The sequence below is a fragment of the Hetaerina americana genome, unplaced genomic scaffold (genome assembly GCF_022747635.1).
Source record: "Hetaerina americana unplaced genomic scaffold, ioHetAmer1.1.p SCAF_6, whole genome shotgun sequence".
Lineage (NCBI taxonomy): Eukaryota > Metazoa > Arthropoda > Insecta > Odonata > Calopterygidae > Hetaerina > Hetaerina americana.
In genome coordinates this window covers 91,532,588-91,554,107 of record NW_027287205.1, presented here as the reverse complement: position 1 = coordinate 91,554,107, position 21,520 = coordinate 91,532,588, and positions in this window count along the sequence as shown.

Genomic DNA, 21,520 nt, shown 5'->3' with positions numbered 1-21,520 from the left:
TATCTTTTGCCATGCAAACATTACACTTCCTTTTACATAGGCGAATGCATTACCCCCTTTATCCATTAGAATGAATAATCATCGATACTCCTCCAAATCTGCCTCACTCTCTTTTCTTCGTATACCTTCACACGCCAATTCCCAAAACCTTTCATTCGACCGGTGCTTTGCTCTTAGCATCCTAGAATCCCTACCCGATTCAGCCACCAATATAAAGGTGAGAACTCGTGAATCCGAGAATTTATTAGCTTTCCAATCTTTCAAAATTCCCACCCTTAACCGCCATCTTTAATTTCCCTCCCAACATTCCCTACGCCACACCTCCCCTCCCCGCTCATACCCCTTTCCTCTCTCCAGCATATTTTCAGTCTCACTTGAATGAAGACTCGCAGAAGGCCAAAGGCTCAAACAAATTACCGAGTGAGTGTCCTTTTAAATGTTCCTATATATATAACACTTTTTGAAAGTCTTACGGACGTGAATAATAATATATAACACTTAGCACTAGTGGACACAGACAAAAACACACAGAAAAGAGACTCACTATTTTTCGAATTTTAGGTGGTCGTGACCACCTTTATCAAGGAAGAGAGGGGCAGAACTCAGTTCGGAACTCGTACCTGAGCAGTCTGAGACATGTATAGGTTGCGGATTAGCCTCCTTTCCCTCCATTCTATTCCTATTTTCTGCTTTATACTCATTAGTTTTTCCCAATTCACTCTATCAAACGGTTTTTCGAAATCTACGAAACAGACAAATACCTCCTGGTTGTGTTCTATATTCCTCTCGATTAATAATCTCATTACTGTGATGGCATCACGCGTACCTCTCCCCTTCCTAAACCCAAACTTATCATACCCTAACTGAACATTTCCTCTACTCTCTATCCTTTTTTTATGATCCTGAGAACAACTTTGGCTGCGTGGGATATCAAACTTATTCTCCTTTAGTCATCATATGATGTATCCTTTACCTTTTTCGGAATAGGAACTAAAACTGATCTCACAAAATCTTCCAGGTAGATTCCTTTCTCATAAATACTACAAATCAGCCCATATAGCCTCTTCCTCCCACATTTTCCTAAACATTTCAATAGTTCCGCGGAAATGTTATCCACCACCATGGCCTAAATTAGTTCCATCACCCATAATGCCCTTCCTATCTCATCATCGAGAATGCCTGGACCTAAGCTATCTTCCTCTACGTCATGTTCCTTTTCAGTGTCTAACTTTGTTGGTCGAAGTTCTTTACTATACAGTTCTTCTATATACTCCTTCCATCTCTCTTGGATCTTTCCTGTGTCAACTATCACCTTACCCGCCTTATCACTAACTGTTAGCATAAATCTCCCTTTCTTACTTCCCGATAAAGAGTTTAATTTTGCTGTACAGCGCACCAATTTTACTCTTCCTCTGCAGACTTTCCATATCCTCGCCCTGCGTCCTCCATTATGCTTCTTTTGCTTTATTTGTTGCCCACCTCAATTTATTGTTCAATTCTTTGTACTTCATTTTGCCTAATTCTGTATTTATATTCTTCCATTTTCGCCGCTCATCCATCTTTGTAATCATCTCATCCGTGATCCATGGTTTCCTAGTTCTTTTAGCGTTAAGGGTTCCAATAGTGTCTTTTGCGGCTTTAGACAACCCTTTCTTGATCATTTCCCATTTTTCTTCGATAGTACTTAGCTCTTTACCATCCTCCATGATTTCCTCTACCGCCTGTTGGTACTCCTTCTTTTTCAAACCATGTTATGCTTCTACATTCCATTTTCTAACTCGCCGCCCCTGCCTTATCTTTTTGAAACGGACGCTACATTTCATAACAACTAAATTTTGGTCAGAGTCCGCATCCGCTCCCGGGAAGCTGTGTGAATTTATCACACTGTTTCTAAACCTGTTTCTAAACCTGTTTCTAACCAGAATATAATCTAGCTGATACCTTTCTGAGTCACCTGGCATTTTCCATGTATACCTGCGTCTTTTGTGGTGTTTAAACCAAATGTAGGTGACGACTAACCCCTGTCTCCTGCAGACCTCAACTGATTTCTCCCCGCGGTCATTCCTCGTGCCTAAGCCGTAGTCCCCGACCTCATCACCATCTTTTCCTTCGCCTACCGTTGCATTCCATGCCCCCGTCACTATCAAATGTTTCCCCGCAGGAACACACGCGATTATATCTTCTAATTGATCGTATATCCTATCGATCTCTTCCTCCGTATGGTTGCTCGGTGGGATGTATACATTAATATATATACCTTGAATCTGTGGTTCTTGCATGCGGTTTTTTTTTCCTTTCTAAATTACGGGTGGTATCCTAACACCCCCCGCCACACGCCCTTTCGGTGGCTTGCGGGGTATTAAGTAGATGTAGATGTAGAATAATAGCCAAGTTATTCGGTTTTGCTTTTATCTCTACTAGGAATATTGTATCCGTTACCTGTTCTATGTTGACTACGCTTCTCCCTACCTCTTCATTTAATACTATGGCAAACCCTCGTTGGCTCTCGACCCCACCGCTGTATATTATTCTATACTTATCACTCCAGTAATCCCCGCTATCTTTCCATCTCACCTCGCATAGACCTAAAATATCTATATTTCCCCTTTCCATCTCTCGTTTAATATTCTCCAGTTTCCCTGTCCTCATCATTGTCCTAACATTCCATGTTCCTATTCTCACTAATGTGGCCTTCTTCTTCTGCATCTTCTGTCCTGCTGCTGCCGGTTTTCCGTTGGAAAGGTTTTGTGGGATGACGACCGCGGAAGCCTTTGTTGCGTTATGTATAGTACTCATGTCTCTCCCTTATTTCGAGTAGAGCGTAGGACTACTGACCGGAAGGTACCGGGCTCGATTCTTGGGCAGGTCTCTGGGCACCTGGAACTCCACCCAAGCTATGTTTAAATATTCTATATTTTTAAATGCATTTATCGAATGCTATTTTTTATTTTGCTGTTAGACTCTTTCCTTTTGTGTTGATTCATAGAAAAAGTCAACGAGCATTTTGAGAAAATCTGATTTGGGGTTTTACTGTCAATCATAAGAAATATATTATGTGGCATAGCATTTCAAATGAGCAGCTTCGAAACTCTTCGCTTAACATTCATTTTTATTTTCAACTACCGAGTCACTAATGGCACCTGCAATTTATTTTTTGGGGAAACCAAATTATGAGCGCTAGTATACTGAGATCTATGCATTTTCCCAAATGCTTTGATGCTCTTAAATCCTACGCGTCGACCACTTTCTGCATGGAAAAATTATATCTTTAGGCCATGCGTTATTGGCGGAAGCATCCGAAACCGTGTCGCCATCTAATGATCTAATTATTGTCTTGGGACATTTAAAATGGGTTGCGTCCTGAACGTTGGCCATCCCTGAAAGGATTCCCTCCCCAGGGCTGAAAACCCTGATTTCTGACGGAGTCCCAGTATTTTCCATTGTCTTTACGGGATATGCATTGTGTCGTGTTAAAAGAGGAGAGTCCGGCGAGAAACGAATAATGGATGCCCGGCTACGTCTCGCCCGGCGACCCCCTCTTCGGGGCCCTAGCGTGCTTGGGGGAGGATGATTCTTCACTTCCTTCCTTTCCCACCCCACCCCCCCTCGCAGTGCCTGTTTACGCAATCCCTCGCGGGGAGCACAAGCCTTCACGCCTCCATCCCCTATTTCTCACGAAGGGACGGACGCCCACCGCATACGCAGGGGTGGCCTCCCCCTCCTCTTCCCCGGAGAGTGGCCTTCCCCTCCGTCATTCCGGAAATCACGCGCAGTGACATTTAAAGCGCTGTTTTGTGCCCTTTTCACTTTTCCCCGAGATAAAAAAGGAAAACGGGAACGGGGTAATTTCCTTCGTCTTTAGAGCCTTTCGGTGTCCTCGTCCCAGCAGCGGTTCCGTCTCCCACCCTCCTCCTTCGCGGCCTCCCCGCCCCGGCACTGCCTACTCAGGGTGGGATGAACCCCTTGCTCGTCCCGGCAGCCCAGTAACCCCAACCCCCCCGCCCTCGCCTTCTTCCGCCCTCCGGTGAGAGACACCTCTCTCTCCCGCCTGGCATTTCCACACCAGCCGATAATCGCCAAACTAAGATTTTCGTTCTTATTTGTTTCACAGAGCGTAGCCGATGATGAAGGTGGATGCAAGGATCACGCGTGACGCATGATGGAATTTGAAACATTTGCTTTCACCTCGTGAAATTATTGGACTCAATAGCATGATTAACCAAGGTGTCGAAATCTAGGTTGAGCTAGTTTCCGAAGTCTAGGTCGAATCCTGCTCTGGTGTGTTCCCTTGTATTCCACCGAGTGGCGCCAAAAACCAGTGTTTCCGCCTAGATTAGCGCCAACATTAAAATTTCGAAACAGCAACAACGTCCGTTTATGCACTACTTAAAAAACCGAAAGAGCCGTACATTTTAAATTGTTCACAGGTAATTGCAGACCGATTGGAGGCAATTGCCTGACATCTATTTATAAATTTAACCTCTTTTAATCTTGTTACGGGACGGCAAAATTCACTCCTTTCACGCGAGTGTTCTAAACAAGGCATGAGATTTATTCTCCCGTGAGTGAAAGTGGCGACACATATAAATAGATAAATGTCGCCAATTACACTCAAAAAGCATGGTTTTATGTAGAAATCATGCTGTTAAAATATAAACACATTACAAAATAATATTTTCGTCTTTATGATGACTTTGGGAATTGCAGTTGTATTTCTCGGAATGATGACTTGTAAATTCGAGTTTCGCAGTTTTGAAAAGAGCCAAAAGATGACGGGGAGGCTATTTCTCAAAGTTACGATGCCTCTTCAATCGGGCGGAAACTAATTGGTTGATTTACGAAAATTAATGATCGGTGGCCTCCCCGTATTTTAAAATATTAATGCAAAATTTAGTTGCTGTATTTGATGGACCCAGGAAACATTGTTCCAGAAGTCGTGGTTGTCTCCAGAGCTCCTGCAGTTCTAAGCCCCGCCTAACACATCCGGGTATTGAAACCCGACACCCAAAACATTGTTCATTGAACTACTCTTCCCAACCACAGACTTCCCGTCCCCTTAAAATGCCTCCCACAATGCCTCATTCGTTCCTCTGATTTTCATGCCCATCATTCTTCCCTTTTTCGGAAGTTATCTACACCGCTACCTCCTCATTTAACTTCACCTGTCAACCACCTTCTAAATAAACAATGACGTGTGCATCCACAACGCGCAAAAATAAGCTATGAATTAATCCGATCCAACTGCAGAACCTTTGAAGCACATGTTAGTGATCCCCAAAATGAAATTTTCGATTCATGATATTCGTATTAAAATTACACCTGTCGTGATAGGAATAGGTCTTTTGTGTCACTTAAAATCACTATGGAACTTGCATAGCATGCAAGAAAACCACTGACATGCACGTGCATATGATTTGTACGCAAATGCTGGAGAAGTTATTGAAGAGCCATGGGATGAACCGGAGATGGGAATGAGAGTGGGCGGGGAATTCATGAAATCAGTAAGGGTGCCTGATGACCTATCTTTAGTTTATCAGTCAGCCAAGGATTTGCAACCATCGCTGAATGAATTTGAAATTCAGGGTGATAGGTGAGATGAATGTAAATAAAAGAAGGTTATATTGTTTTTGAGATAGAGGAAGGCAAAGTTAAACATTAAAATAGGAGGGCAAATACTAGATTGGGTGGAACAATTTACGTATCTTGGAAGTGTTTTGGACCAACACGGCCAAATTAATAGGGACGTAATGATAACAATTGCACTGAAGAAAGAAGCTTTTGCGAGGAGGAGTGGATGACAGGGACGTTGAGTGTAAACAAATGAGGAAGTCCTCGGTATGGTGGGGAGGAGAGGGGTTTGTTGAGGGAAATCCAAAAGAGGCAGTAAATTAGATGAATGCAAAGCGTATCGATCGGCAGTGGGATGTTGAAGAGTGTAATAGAGGGGAGAATTTTATGCAATCGAGGAAGGGGCAGGAATAGGATAGGGATGTTGGATGGGATGAAGAGGGAAGGATGTACACGGAGATGGAGAGGGGTTGATTTGAACGTCGGATATCAGGTCATCTTTTGTAAGCAGAGACAGGGGAATTGTCGCTGTGCCATTTGGCAGCTTGCGTCTGATGGAAAAACCTTTCTTAAATGGTAGATGACCTAAGGTTGTAATGCAATATGGACTGTTAGTCCTATAATTAGGGTATTATGTTTCTTTCACATTGTAACTTCGGCAAATATAATTGCATAGAAACCGTAGCAAAGATGTTTAGCGTTCATGAACGGTTTACGCTAAGATACATAACTTTTAATCTTGCTTTAGAAAAACAATTTCAATTATTCAATATTCTATCAATAATATATTCCCAAATCTATATATTGTTTGCGTAGGCGCTGTCACTTAAAATGAGAATGATCTCGCTCACCTCTTTGCTATCTCCACGCCACTTCTTCCTTCACCCAACAACCTACTCAAGTTTATCGCCTCTTGATAATGCCAACCTCGCGTCTTTCCGCCCATCCCCACTTCCTCTCGCTACCCTGCTCACTTCCTCCACTCACATCATATTCCTCTTCAGCATTCCATGTATCACTCCCGCCTTCACTTCCCTTGACTTCTGTGATTTTCCCCTTTCGCGAATTTCTCCCTTACCACCTTGCCACTCTGTCTGTCTACCTCTCCGTCCAGTTAGCTTTCTCCATTCGCCTCCCTACACCCACCTGCACACCACCCCTCGCCATCCCGCCTCACCCCACCCGACCCCCGCACCCACCCTTACGCATCGCTGTCGTTAACGAGCAGAACCCGAGCATAATAAGGGAAGCGAGTGTAATTATTAAAGAGGATTGATTTCCGTGGCGTAATGCGAGTTAATAAAGCGATTTCCGAGCGATAAATATTTGAACCACAAATACCATTTTGAAAGGAGATGGAAATAATTCCTTGATGTCGCAACGTCTTTCATAGAACATACAGAATACTCGTGCTGTAGGCTGACAACGCAGTGGTGAACAGTGAACTTACAGTCAAACAATGCAAAATTGCATTTCCTCAGGGCCTAGACGCAGCATAGAAACGGAACGAATGGGAGCATTTGTTTACTCTTGAATGATGCTTAGTGATGAGTTTTTGGAAAAGTGTTGGTTCTACCGAAACTGTTTATAGCATTTTTTACGTCCAAATCTACATATTATTCCGTAAGGACGTGCGTCGGGTGGTTTCAAACCAGAATGTCGAATCTAGAAACGACTACTATAATAGGCTTCGGGGTGAGGGGTCAGTCTTACTCTAAATCTCTCTTGGATTAAATTTATGTATGAGATGCATACGTGTTCGTTGGAAGGGTTATTGCATAAACATATACAACACTATGGGTAGAGTTTACATATACGTGTTGATTTTGCGTGTAATTTTGTTCTCTTTTACCGGTGTCAATCTAACACCCACCACCACACACCCTTGTGGAGGCTTGCCGAGTGTTCTGTAGATGGAAAATAGGCCCAACAAAATTTGCCTGCATTCAGGGTAAATTTGAAATATTTAATGAGATGGCAACATAGGGGTTAAACCATCTCAATTCTAGACTTAAATTGCAGTTCGCGGCTAGTACTTGGGGTTCTCTCATGGTGCTCGTGAAATCAGTTATATCACAATAGATAAAACAATCTTCCCTTTGGCAAAAGGGGTGGAGGCATTGCTGAGTGCATTGGCAATTGAGTGCAATAGCCGCGGGATGAGAATCAATATTAATAAAACAAAGGTTATCCGATTTTCTAGAAAGAAAAAGGCTATACATAAGTTAGAATAGGAACGTGGAATGTTAGGACAATGATGAGGACAGGGAAATTGGAGAATGTTAAGCGAGAGATGGAAAGGGGAAATATAGATATTTTAGGTCTATGCGAGGTGAGATGGAAAGATAGCGGGGATTACTGGAGTGATAAGTATAGAATAATATACAGCGGTGGGGTCGAGAGCCAAAGAGGGGTTGCCATTGCATTAAATAAAGAGGTAGGAAGAAGCGTAGTCAACATAGAGCAGGTAACGGATACAATATTCCTAGTAGAGATAAGAGCAGAACCGACGAACATGGTTATTATTCAGGTATACATGCCCCCGAGCAATCATAAGGAAGAAGAGGTCGATAGGATACACGATCAGTTAGAGGACATAATTGCGTGTGTTCCTGAAGGGAAACATTAGATGGTTAAGGAGGATTGGAATGCGACGGTAGGCGAAAAAAAAGATGGTGATAAGTTGAGGGACTACGGGAATGAGGAATGACCGCGGGAAGAAATCAGTTGAGATCTGAAGGAGACAGGGGTTAGTCGTCACCAACATTTGGTTTAGACATCACAAAAGACGCAGGTATACATGGAAAATGCAAGGTGACTCAGAGAGGTATCAGCTAGATTATATTCTGGTTAGAAACAGGTCTAGGAACAATGTGATAAATTCGCAAGGCTTCCTGGGAGTGGATGCGGACCACAATTTAGTTGTTATGAAATGTCGCGTCCGTTTCGAATAGATAAGACAGGGGCGGCGGGTTAGAAAATGGAATGTAGAAGCAATAAATGGTTTGAAAAGGAAGGAATACAAACAGGCGGTTGAGGAAATCATGGAGGATGGTAAAGACCTAAGTACTATCGAAGAAAAATGGGAAAGTTTCAAGAAAGGGTTGTCTAAAGCCGCAAAAGACACTAATGGAACCGTTTACGCGAAAAAGATTAGGAAACCATGGATCAGGGATGAGATGATTACAAAGATGGATGACCGGCGAAAATGGAAGAATGTAAATATAGAGTTAGGCAAAATGAAGTACAAAGAATTAAACAATAAATTGAGGCGGGCAGCAAATAAAGCAAAAGAAGCATGGTGGAGGACGCAGTGCGAGGATATGGAAAATATACAGAGGAAGGGTGAAATCGGTGCGCTGTACAGCAAAGTTAAATCGTTATCGGGAAGTAAGAAGGAAGATTTATGCTAACAGTTAGAGATAAGGCGGGTAAGGTAATAGTTGATGCAGGAAAGATCCAATAGAGATGGAAGGAGTATATAGAAGAACTGTAGGTTAAAGAACTCAGACCAACAAAGGTAGACATTGAAAAAGAAAATGACGTAGAGAAAGGTAGCCTAGGTCCAGGCATACTTGACAATGAGATAGAAAGGGCATTAAGGGAGATGAAACAAAATAAGGCCGTGGGGGTGGATAACATACCCGTGGAACTTTTTAAATGCTTAGGAAAATGTGGGAGGAAGAGGCTATATGGGCTGATCCGTAGTATTTATGAGGAGGGAATCTGGCCGGAAGACTTTGTGAGATCAGTTTTAGTTCCTATTCCGAAAAAGGTAAAGGCCACGTCATGTGAGGACTACAGGACAATAAGTTTGATATCGCACGCAGCTAAAGTTGTTCTCAGGATCCTAAACAAAAGGATAGAGAGTAGGGCAAATGATTACTTAGGGGATGATCAGTTTGGGTTTAGGAAGGGGAGAGGAACGCGTGATGCTATTGCAGTAATGATATTATTAATCGAGAGGAATATAGAACACAACCAGGAGGTATTTGCCTGTTTTGTAGATTTGGAAAAAGCGTTTGAAAGAGTGAATTGGGAAAAACTAATGAGTATATTGCAGAAAATAGGAATAGATTGGAGGGAAAGGAGGCTAATCCGCAACCTGTACATGTCTCAGACAGCGCAGGTGCGGGTGGGAAACGGGGACTCAGGATGGGCAGTGTTAGGAAGGGGTGTAAGGCAGGGTTGCCCATTATCACCGTTGCTGTTCAACCTGTATGCAGAAGAAATGATTAAAGAGGCATGGGAAGAACTCGAGGTAGAAATGAAAGTGGGCGGGGAATTCGTAAAATCAGTTAGGTTTGCTGATGACCAAGCTTTAGTTTGTCAGTCAGCCAAGGGGCTGCAAGCATTGCTGAGTGAATTGGAAATTCAGTGTGACAGGTATGGGATGAGAATCAATATTAATAAAACAAAGGTCATGCGATTTTCTAGAAAGAAAAAGGCTAAGCTTAACATTAAAATAGGAGGGCAAAAACTAGAGCAGTTAGTATAGTTTACATATCTCGGTAGTGTTTTGGACCAACACGGTCAAAGTAGTAGGGACGTAAGGAGAAGAATTGCGCTAGGCAAAGAGGCTTTCACAAGGAGGAGGGAGTTGATGACAGGGACTTTGAGTAAGGATGTTAAGAAAAGACTCGTAAAAACTTTGATATGGAGCGTAGCTATGTACGGTGCGGAAACGTGGTCATTGAAGCAGGAGGATAGACGTAGATTGGAGGATTATGAAATGTGGGTGTGGAGAAGAATGGAGAAGGTGAAATGGACAGAGAAGAAAACAAACGAGGAAGTACTTGGTATGGTGGGCGAAGAGAGGGGTTTGTTGGGAGCAATCCTATGGAGGCAGGAAAAGTCGATGAAGGGGGTCTTGACCGGCAGTGGGATGTTGAAGACTGAAAGGGAAGGAACAGGATATGGATGTTGGACGGGATGAAGGGAGGAAGAAAGTACTCAGAGATTAAGAGGGGCTTGATATAGAGTAGGATGATGGATTTTGTGTTTTGTTAGGAGTAATAAAATATTTGTTTGGTAGTCGTGTCCATCCAAAAACCTACCTTAACCGGTAGATTACCTTAAAAAAAAAATATATATATATATGTATATATATATATATATATATATATATATATAACACTTAATAATGTATAACAATGGAGTTCTGTCCCTCTCCTCCTTGATAAAGGTGGCAACGACCACCGAAAATTCGAAAAATAGTGAGTCTCTTTTTTTGTGTGTTTCTGTGTTTTTGTCTGTGTCCACTAGTGCTAAGTGTTATACATTATATATATATATATATATATATATATATATATATATATATATATATATATATATATACATATATATATATATATATATACATATATATATATATATATATATATATATATATATATATATATATATATATATATATATATATATATGTGTGTGTGTGTGTTTTTGTGTGTGTGTGTGTATGCACATTAAAGAAAGTCGTAAATCCTCTTATTGACACCATTAATAAGTCGGGAACGGTTCAACCGATTTTGATAATGTTTTGTTTTTCAATACGACTCATTCCAGGTTAACCATTATAATATGTTAAAAGTATCGTATCGTAAAATGTCGTGACGTATCGTCGATTTTAACGATATTTGGGTTTTTGGATTCATGTCAGGACAGAATAGCAGAATAACCATGTAAATATCGTTAAATTGTTGAATCGTAATATCGTCTCTTAAAATATCGTATCGTATCGTAATATCGTACCGTAAGGTATCTAATCGTATCGCTTCATCGAAGAAATTCCATCGTCGGAAGCATGGTGATTCGGTTCCTGGCGATTGGGATGTACGTTCTAGTGATGCTCTTCTTTTGCATCATGCGTCTTGGAATGAAAACTAAATTTGCTGCGATGTTCGTGGGAAAAGAAATTCCACAGCAGTGGCTGACCACAGCTTCTCATCACGGATAACATTTTGAAGTAGTTTTTGGGAATAGTAGTTCCTGGCCAGTGACCAAACCCCAAAGTGGAATCCTTCACCAGGTTACAGAGACTCTGCTAAGGATACCTGGGTTTATGAACACATTAAAAGTATCGTATAGCGAAATATCGTATTGTAGTGTTTCATTGAAGTACTTTTAGCTTCGGAAGTATGTCCACGCGGTCCTCCATTAAAATATCGTAAAATTATCGTATCGTAATATCTTATCGTAAAATATCGTATCGCATCGCTTCATCGAAGAAATTTTAACTTCGGAAGAATGATGACGCGCTTTCCGTCATTTGGGACACGGAAATGGCTGAAGCACCTATTTCTGCCTCTCCAAGTCAGGTACGCACATTATTTGCCATCATCCTTTCGACATGCTTCCCATCCAATCCACGTGACCTGTGGAACAAATACAAGGACAACATTTCAGAAGAAATTTTACATCGAATTCGTTTAAGTTCAAGAAATCTTGGTATGGAGGAATATGAGGAGAAAAATAACCAGGCTTTGCTGTTGATTGAACACGAGTGTTACCTCATGAGCGGCATTTTATTATTGAAGTAAGGAATGGCTGTACCGATTTCAATGATATTTGATTTTTTAGATTCGAGTAAATTCACACTTAGCCCAGCTCGAGTTGACACGTCACTTTAGTGTCAGTAAACAAATCACAGACGATATGCAAACATTAAGGTTACCGGTCAATTTGTTTGCTTCATATTATTATGCCCGGACGAAGACGATCTAACCTTTCCCAACAAACCCGTAATGCAATTAGGCTTCGTAATAAAGTCAGCTCAAACGAATGTACCCCTGCTGAACCCCCAACAGGAGGAAGTAGATGATATATTAATGCAGGCAACTGATGATGGAAATGGTGGTTTATTTTTCCTGGATGCCCCTGGTGGAACTGGGAAGGCATTCCTCATATCATTGCTTCTGAACACTGCCCTTGCGAGATCGGACATAATGGTAACCGTCAATTCTTCTGGCATAGCAACCACATTGTTGGAAGGATGCCGTGCGGCTCATTCAGCGTTAAAGTTCCGTTAAAACTACAACATTCTGAACAAGTGACATTTCGAAACAGTCCGCAATGGCCAAAATTTTAGTAGCATCTAAAATCGAATGGGAGGAATGCACGATGGCGCACAAACTCGCGTTGGAAGCACTTGACTGGACATTGAAAGATCTGCGCAGTGACTCGAGATGCTTTGGTGGCGCAATGATTTTACTTTCTGGCGATTTCCGCCAAACACTGCCAGTCACTGCTAGATCGACTGCTTCCGATGAAATAAATGCTTGCCTCAAATCATCAAATCTGTGGCGCTATGTGAAGAAACTTCCATTGACAACAAGCATGAGAGTTACATTGCTGAACGATTCGTCTGCTGATGATTTATCCAAGCAATTGTTGAATATCGGTAATGGCCATGTTCCTGCCAACAAATCGAGCGGATTGATTTCATGTCCTCGGCATTTTTGCGTTTTTGTTTCATCGAAAGATGAGCTCATCAACAAAGTGTTCCCGAACATCAGTGATAACTACAAAAAACACAAATGATTGAGTGAGCGAGCAATTTTGACGGCTAAGAACAAAGATGTAGATGACTTAAACTTCATAATTAAGATTCGAAACAAACTGTGGGAGATATCGCAACAGTAACTTTTAGCGGAGCCATCTGCCAATTTGCATTTCAATGCAACAACTTCAGAGTGTAAAATTCGTCCGCCTTGATCAAGGCAAATGATTTTTACACTCTGGAATGTTTGCATTGATATTTATAATTCAGAATCAAATCGTTGGTATACTGTATTCATTCAAATCAATTGACTTCGTAACAAACAAATGCCAAGCCACCAAGTATCCTTCTGAATTCATAAACACCTTGAATGTGACTGGCTTCCAATGTTGGCGGGCATGATGCTTCGAAACCTAAAACCACCAAAACTATGCAATGGAACGAGTTTGGTGATAAAAAAAACTGATGATCAATGTCATTCACGCAACTTTACTCAATGGAAAATCCAAAGATGAGGAAGTTCTCATTCCCAGGATTCCTGTGATCCCAACCTATATGGTCTTTGAGTTTAAACGCGTGCAATTTCCTCTTCTTGTTGCATTCGCAATGACGATTGACAAAAACCAAAGCCATTCTTTGAGTGTTTGTGGTCTGAATCCAGAAAACCCATGTTTTTCTCATGGTCAACTATATATGACATGTGCATGCGCTGGTAAACCATCTGCTTTATTTCTTTTGCACCTGATAGCAAAACAAAATTCTTTTAATACCTAAAGGTGCTTGACTCAAGAGAATTAACCCGAATGTATAAGTATAAATTGAATAAAGAAAATGTCTTTCTGACAAGGCATTGTCGTGCTTATTTTTCCATTTTTATTGAATTATTTTTCTTATATCATTATAACAAGGCAAATATGATTAAAATCGGTAAAGCCGTTGTTGATTTATAAATGTTATAACTAAACTGTAATTGATTGTTTGGCGATACGAAGTTCGCTGGGTCAGCTAGTATATATAAATATACATATATATATATATATATATATATATATATATGTGGGTCAAAGTAGTCCAGTGGGTAGAGCGTTGGACTGCTGACCAGAGGGTCCCGGGTTCGATTCCCGGGCAAGGCACTCTGGGCACCTGCAGCTTCACCCAAGCTAAAGTGATTATTCGGGTACCAGGTCTTCCTGGGAAACCATAACCGGCACAGGGAAAGGAACTGGACCCCCTACCCTGATGTGTGAATTTTCACACTCCGTATAGGGCGGGTACTACTGGGTGATCTCTACCATCACCTACTACACCGATCTTCAGGTTGATTACTGTGTTTATGGTTTATATATATATACATATATATATATACCCTCAACTGAGCAGTGGATTGGGATCCGACCGGTCGGCTCAGTAGAGGGGTCCCCCACCACGAAGCTGGTGCCGAAAGTCTCAAGCGAGGAACAAAAACTGTCGTGGGTGGAAATTACGCGAGAAATTTTGGACTACGCCCAGGAAGATGAAGATTTTCTCGACAACGTTATTACCTCAAAGGATAGCTCAAAAGGAGCTCAAAGGGTATCGGTTCGACACCATCGCGGCGGTTCAAGCGGCGACGACAAAGGCTCTCAAAAATATTCCGGAAACTGACATCCTGCCTGTCCAAAACACTTCCGAGATACGTAAACTGTTCTACCTGCATTAGTTTTTTCGCTCCTATTTAAATGTTTAGTTTAGTCTTTTTCTTTCCAGAAAATCGCATAACCTTTGTTTTATTAATATTGATTTTCATCCCATACCTGCTGCACTGAATTTCCAATTCACTCAGGATTGCTTGCAGCCCCTTGGCTGACTGACAAACTAAACTTTAGTCATCGCCAACCTAACTGATTTTACGAATTCCCCGCCCACTTTCATTCCTACCTCGAGTTCTTGTTAAAAAACTTAAAGTAATGACAAGGAAACATTAAATGAAGAATTTTCGCTTCGTATGTCGTCCAAAAACAAATTTGGTTTGCTATTTTACGAATATAATGGAACTTTTCCATTGATTTTCTAATCCCCATACTTGAAATAACTCCATCAAACGTTTTAGAATTCGAGTTTAATTTCTATCATTCGCAAATTTGGTCTTTATTTGTATTATAAAATAATATGTTAGACGAAATATATATGGTAACCATGATGATCTGTTAAAGTTAATGTCATGGTGGAATGCAAAGAGAGAGGGTCGACATGTTTTAAAATTGACCTCTGAGGAAATACGTAATCCGTCATATGTTTTGGTTTCGAAGCAGGCACCGCCTTCAAAGGGGAAAGGGGTGCAACCTCCAGGCCGTGCACACGACACGCACGCATACCGCGGGTCGGAATGGAATGGAATGTGGGGCCGTGCGCATCATCTGACTCCTTGGTCAATCATTCCACCGGGGATATGCGCTCTCGGCGCGAATGCAAAAATGAATGACATCTCCCATTAAGGAGGTTCTAGGAAACGATATTTCCGCCACGTTCGTGCTCTGGGATATTTCTTAGAAGAGGAAAGCACTCTTTTAAGTGTTGAGTTATATTTTAGAGAACCGGAAGAAGGGTCCTTGATCTTTCTTGTGAGGGAAGAACATTCCTCTTTTTAATGTTTCTCTTCACGGAAAGAGAGCGGTGACCTTATGGGGCGGAGAGGGAGGGGACTCTTTCCTCCCCCCTCTGAGCGCCGCCCTTCCAGCGGACAGCGACGGGGTGTGACGGCGCCTTAACTTCCGCCGAGAAGGCCCGTCCCTCCTCCGGTGAGCTAATCGCTGTCTGTGCTGCAGGTTGCGAATGAAGGCCGCCTCACACGCGCCGTGCGTAGACCTTGTCCATCGGGGGATTGGGACGACAGCACAAGGGCGTGGAATACATTCACCGTCTGTTAAATGCAGGGCTTTTTTAACAGATATTGGGCAATGATATAATTAATGTAATTATGCTAGTGAAAAAATTCACTACTTTTACCGCCGCCATAATACAGTAACTTTTCATTTGCCGCGCTAATGGTTACGGAGTTTTGTTTTAAAAAGAATCATTCGTATGACACCGTTAAAGTAAACCGCATCATTGAAAGTGAAGATTTTAAATATTGCATGCTATATTTCTGAGAGTTTGATTTTACAATTTGCGTCATTGAATTGTAAATATTTAAATAAATGAAAGGCCGAGGAGCTTGGTTTCTTTGGTGAATCTCCGCTTTCACGCGAGAGTACATAAAAATGCCACTTTTAAGCAAGACTTTGGTGATTGTTATTTCGAAGATAAAATTATGCCAAAAACTAGAGATTCTGTCTGCCAAAAAACTAGAGAAACTAAGGGTCTGTTTCAAAAAAAACAAACTCTAATTATGAGCAATGTTTCACCGACACACATGCAAGGGTAATGCATCCATTCAGCGGCGCTGATTTTGATTTGGGTAGAACCAAAAAACTCCTTCTCTTTTCCCTCACTTGGCCACCGAAGCTCTTCTCTGCGACGAACTTACCTTTGAACTCTGCCTTCCGATGTTTCTCATGCCATTCAATCGGGTACGAATTTCAGAAGCAACATGCATATGATGTGATCAGTTTAAACGATACTCTATGAAATGGTAGAGCATAATTAAATGTTCGCGCTGCGCTCACTTGCGGCGACTTTCAGATGCACTCGCATAGTGAGAAGGTCGTGGTCGTTCTCGTTTCGGAAGGCAGAGTTGCACTAAGCAAGGTCCTTTTCCAAAACGCACATGGTGTGACCCAGGAGATTGACGATGACGATGACCAACTTCAAAGGCCGTGCCACGGGATTTCTCGGCCCTCGCTCCCGTCACTTCTCTTGTAAGCCGCTTCGGCCCATTCTATTCGCGTGGTCTCTTGCAGTGGGCCAAACTCACTGGTAGACCTTTCTTTCTCTTATTAAAATGAAATGAAATAATTGACTTTGTAATTCCACACACTTTATTTTAAAAAACATGGCCCAGGTTTCGACGTTGAACGTCATCATCAGGTGGTCTTCCTTCGTGGTGCACCAGCCCTATTTGGCCGGCTTTTCCGCTGCCCAGCATCCCTGCTCTTCAGCGGTGATTCCTTCGGTGCATCCACGGAGTTCCCGCAGGACTCCGTCAGTGTCGTACCATTTCCGTTGCGCCCATTGGCCGTTGCACTTTCGCCGCTTCGTCGGCGGTTGGTCCTCCGCGTTACCGGTGCCGGCGCGCGGGCAAGGATACTTGACCCACGGGAAAACCATGACAACGGTGATGCCGTGGATTTCTCCGTGGGAGGAGGATGCTGCTCGCATTCTGAAGGAAATCGTCCGCTCCTGAAGGACCTTGTTCAGCGACGGGATGTCGGCTATTACCCATAGCGGAGTCGGTTCTTTTCACGTATCAGGTCACGTATTGACCGCGAAAGCGCTAGGTGATTCCATTCCCAGGCTGTGCGCTCGGGAATAGCAACCGTGACCGCCGACTGCATGGTTTCCGTCAAAAAATCGACCTGATGGTCGATTTATTCGGGGGAACCAACAGCCGGAGGCAGCGAGACGGTCGCGATTGGGTCCGTGACCCGGTTCCTGAAAAGAGCCTAGTCCGCGGCGGCGTAATTTCGGAAGGTCTTGGGCGGGGTCTCCAACGGGCGTCTCGCAAGTTGAAGAAGAACCGGAAGCTTCTCTTTGTCAAACGCGTTCAGCGCTCTTGCCGAGAGTACCGTCGGCAATGCTGCGTGCACGGCTATGTCCAGTGCGTCGCTCGTTCCGCAAGACGCGAAATGAGTCGGAGTATGTGGACCGATGACGGCGAGTCGTTCGGTGGAAGTCCACTGCCGCAGGTGCAATCCCCGGGGGTTGCCGACCCGGGAATGCCAGTCCGGGTGCTTTGCGTTCAAATCCCCCGCGGCTATCGTAGGAACGGATCCCCCGAATATCGCCGCGAGATCCTCGGTGCGAAGCACCACCTTTGGCGCGATGTACACTGAAGCGAGGCGAAGAGGTCCCTCGCCGCACTCGAGGACAATTGCTGTGGCTTCCGTCGAAACAAAGGTCGGCAACGGATATCGCTGTGCACGCAGGTGTTCGGCGACCAACACCGCAGTTCCCCCTCCACGGCGCGCACGGTCATTCCGGAAGATACGGAACTCGGGAACTCTCCAGCGGTCCTTCGGCTTGAGGTGGGTCTCTTGCAGAAGCGCTATCTCGCATCTCTGTGTAGACTGAAATGCAAGCATCTCTGATGTCTTTCTCACCACGACGCCTCCCGCGTTCCAAGACGCAATGGCGATGTTACGGCGTCTTGGAGGCGTACTATCCATGGCGAGGCGCTAGTAGAGCTGGCAGCTGCTGCAGCGTTGCCGAGAGGACCTGGAGTTGTGTTTGCAAAGCAGCAGTGATGCTTGCAAGCGACCCAAGGACGCTTAGAAGGGGATTTTAAGTCTTGGCGTCGATCGAGTCGACGGGAGCCGATGCGGACGTGGACCCAAAAGAGCCGACGGCTGAGGAGGCGAAAGTTTCTCCTGTCGTCTGCGTTCCCGCAAGGTGACGCGGAGGGAGGCTGCCGATTCGCTGACTCTGGCAGAGGGAGCTGGCAGCAAAGGAAAGGTGATCCCAAGGCGTTGACGCGGTGCAGAGCGCTGGGGAGCAGGTCCACTGGACATGTCGCCGATTCGCCATGGGTTTCTCTTCCCCAAGGGAATGCAGCTGCAGGCCCGCTATTGTGGCTCCTTTTTGAAGGACGGTGGTGGTTGCAGCAACCGGTTCGCGCCCCCGACGTCCGCGACGCTTGCGTAACGGCTTCTCTGCTCTTCGCTCCTTTTCTTTAAGCCATTTCGGGCATTGAGGAGAGAAAGCTGAGTGCGCTTCATTGCAGCTAGGGCATTTCTCCTCGCTCGTGCGCGAACATTTCTGCAATGAGTGGCTGCCGGAGCAGCGCGGGCAGCGAGAGGCGGAACGGAGCATCGGTGGCATAGCTGTCGATATCTGTACAAGTACAGGCGCAGAGATACCACATTATTCCCTACACTGCGTAGAACTTTAATCGCCGATATCGGCCAGTTGGCCGTTAAGGCGATGGCCACGACGAACACCCCCATCGGCTTCTCCTGGGATGTAAGCTGACGTCCTCTGCGTGCGTCAATTCCGAGAGCTCTCAGGTCTTCCAGAAGGGCTTCCAATTCATGGCGAGGTGTGAGGCCGCGGAAAGTGAAGGCCGTCGTCTTTTCCTCCCCCACTCCAAACAGGTAGACATCTGCGCGTCGGCTGCAGACAGGGCCGAGCGCAGGGACTTAAAGTCGTCCATTGTGCGCGTTTGCACCCGGACGGACGGTTCTCCGTACGCCACAGTAAATGACTGATCCACTACAGACGATCGGATCAGTTCATGGAAGGCCTTCACATCCTCTACGTCGTATACGACGAGAGGAGGAGGCCGCGGGCCACGAGAAGAGCGCGGAGGAGGTGGAGAGGTGGCATCGCTTGATCCTGGGACCGCAGCTGGCTCCTCATCCATCGGAACGGTGATCGGCTTAGAAGAGTCGGTCACGGGCTGAAGAGGCGCGAACGAGTTTCTCGAGGGAACTGGTACGAATGCGCCCGACGACATGCGAGCGCGTTTCTGAGCTGCGTCGCTAAGCGTCGTGAACGGGCGTCCTACGGCCGTTTTTGCTGACGGATGAGTGGATTCTTTGATAATTGGCGCTATGCTGCAGACGAACCGACGAGGTATTACGAAGCCGTCGTCGTCCACCGGGGTACCGGGGCGTGATGCGCAAGGTGACGAGTCGGCCGCCATGGCGAGAATGCGACTTGAGGTGTAAAGTGAAGCCTTATCCACTTCTCAGGTGAGAAAAGAGCTCCGTCGTAATGAACAGCAGAGCAGCAACACAGGATTCGCAGGAAAACTCAGAAATCAGGATTCAAAGTAGCCGGAAAGCTGCACGGCGAGACCAGATCTGACCAATTTAACTCATACACTTCACTCCTCTCGTTTTTGGGAAACTTTGTCTTCATTGCGCAGGATCGGGTTCTTAAGGGATGAACCACTGTTTTTTAAAATAAAGTGTGTGGAATTACAAAGTCAATTATTTCATTTCAATATGTTATGCAAATTCCATAAAGTTACGCCTGAGACAACAAACTCTCTTTCTCTTCTTACAGGCTTACCTTTCAATCCACTCATATCTACATAAAATCCCGTCAGCCACCGAAGGGACGTGTAGCGTGGAAGGGCATCACGGAGACTAATTAAAATATTTGTTCATGCACGCATGCGACGATAAATTAACTCATATGCAAAAACACTCGCACACGTGTGCACGTCCAAATAAATCATGCAATAATTGATTAAATGATGAAATATTTGTTGCCAAGTTTAAAGGAGTGTTCGACGTGTCTGTGGAAGTATTGGAGTAAATGTATTAAGTAATGCTGGCTATCCCTTGCCACGCGTCTTTGCTTGACGGCTTGCGGGGCAGTAGAGGGGATGTAGACGTGGATGTAAATGGCTGGAATATTTGTAGTGGTCACCAGGTAAGTGGTTGGCAACCGACTTTGGTTAACAGGCCCCCATAAACAAGGCCTCTGTTGCTAAGCACTGCATAGCGCTTTGCCACCCTGAGTGAGTGCACAGAATTTGCTTGATTTAGGCGAGAACACAGTTTTCAAGGAGAATTGGGGATCACATCCTGCTCATGCAATTAGAGCATTGCCCATTGCCTGATCTTATAACCTGCGAAACCGTCCTTCCTGGACCATTTGCCCCCTGCCAACGAAATGAGACTGGTCAATCTCGGCTTCAGACGCAATGACCTCGGCGAAGGTGGCTTCATTCAACAACAATACAAGTATTCCCAACAACAAGCAATGCTGGTGACCTAACACCCCTGCCACACGTCCTCACGGCGGATTGCGGGTATTATGCAGAGAATTAAATGCATTCGGATGATTGATTGGCTTCGATTTTGCTATGATTGGCAGTAGCGTGCGAGCGAAGAACAAAAGCTCGAATCTATCGGCGACGGTATCTACGCATCTTTCTCATAATCGAGATTCCTCTATCTATCCTATGATTCCGATTGTCTAATCTATCAATGCAATTCGTTGTCACAATAATTTCCCGCAACAAAACTCAGGTGTCTTGAACTTCCTTGAGACCTAACATGCATGTACGTATATCTTGCCTACTCTCCTTGTGAATGGGGAAGGGCTCTCATCCTAATCCCTTCAACATACCCATCGCCCTCACTCTCTCCCCGTGACAGCATTTCACTAATCTGGAGGATTTTCTCTAAGCCTTTGCCGGAATTGAAGATTTCTTCAACGGACCCAAAGTGTGTGCCTCCGATATTAGCCGTGGCTTAGTAAAAGCCAAACAATACCTCTCTACCATTTCCTACGATCCGTCGAATGAAACCTAGCTTCTTTTGAGGCTCACGCACGCATTCTTCTTTTGTTTTTACCCCGTGA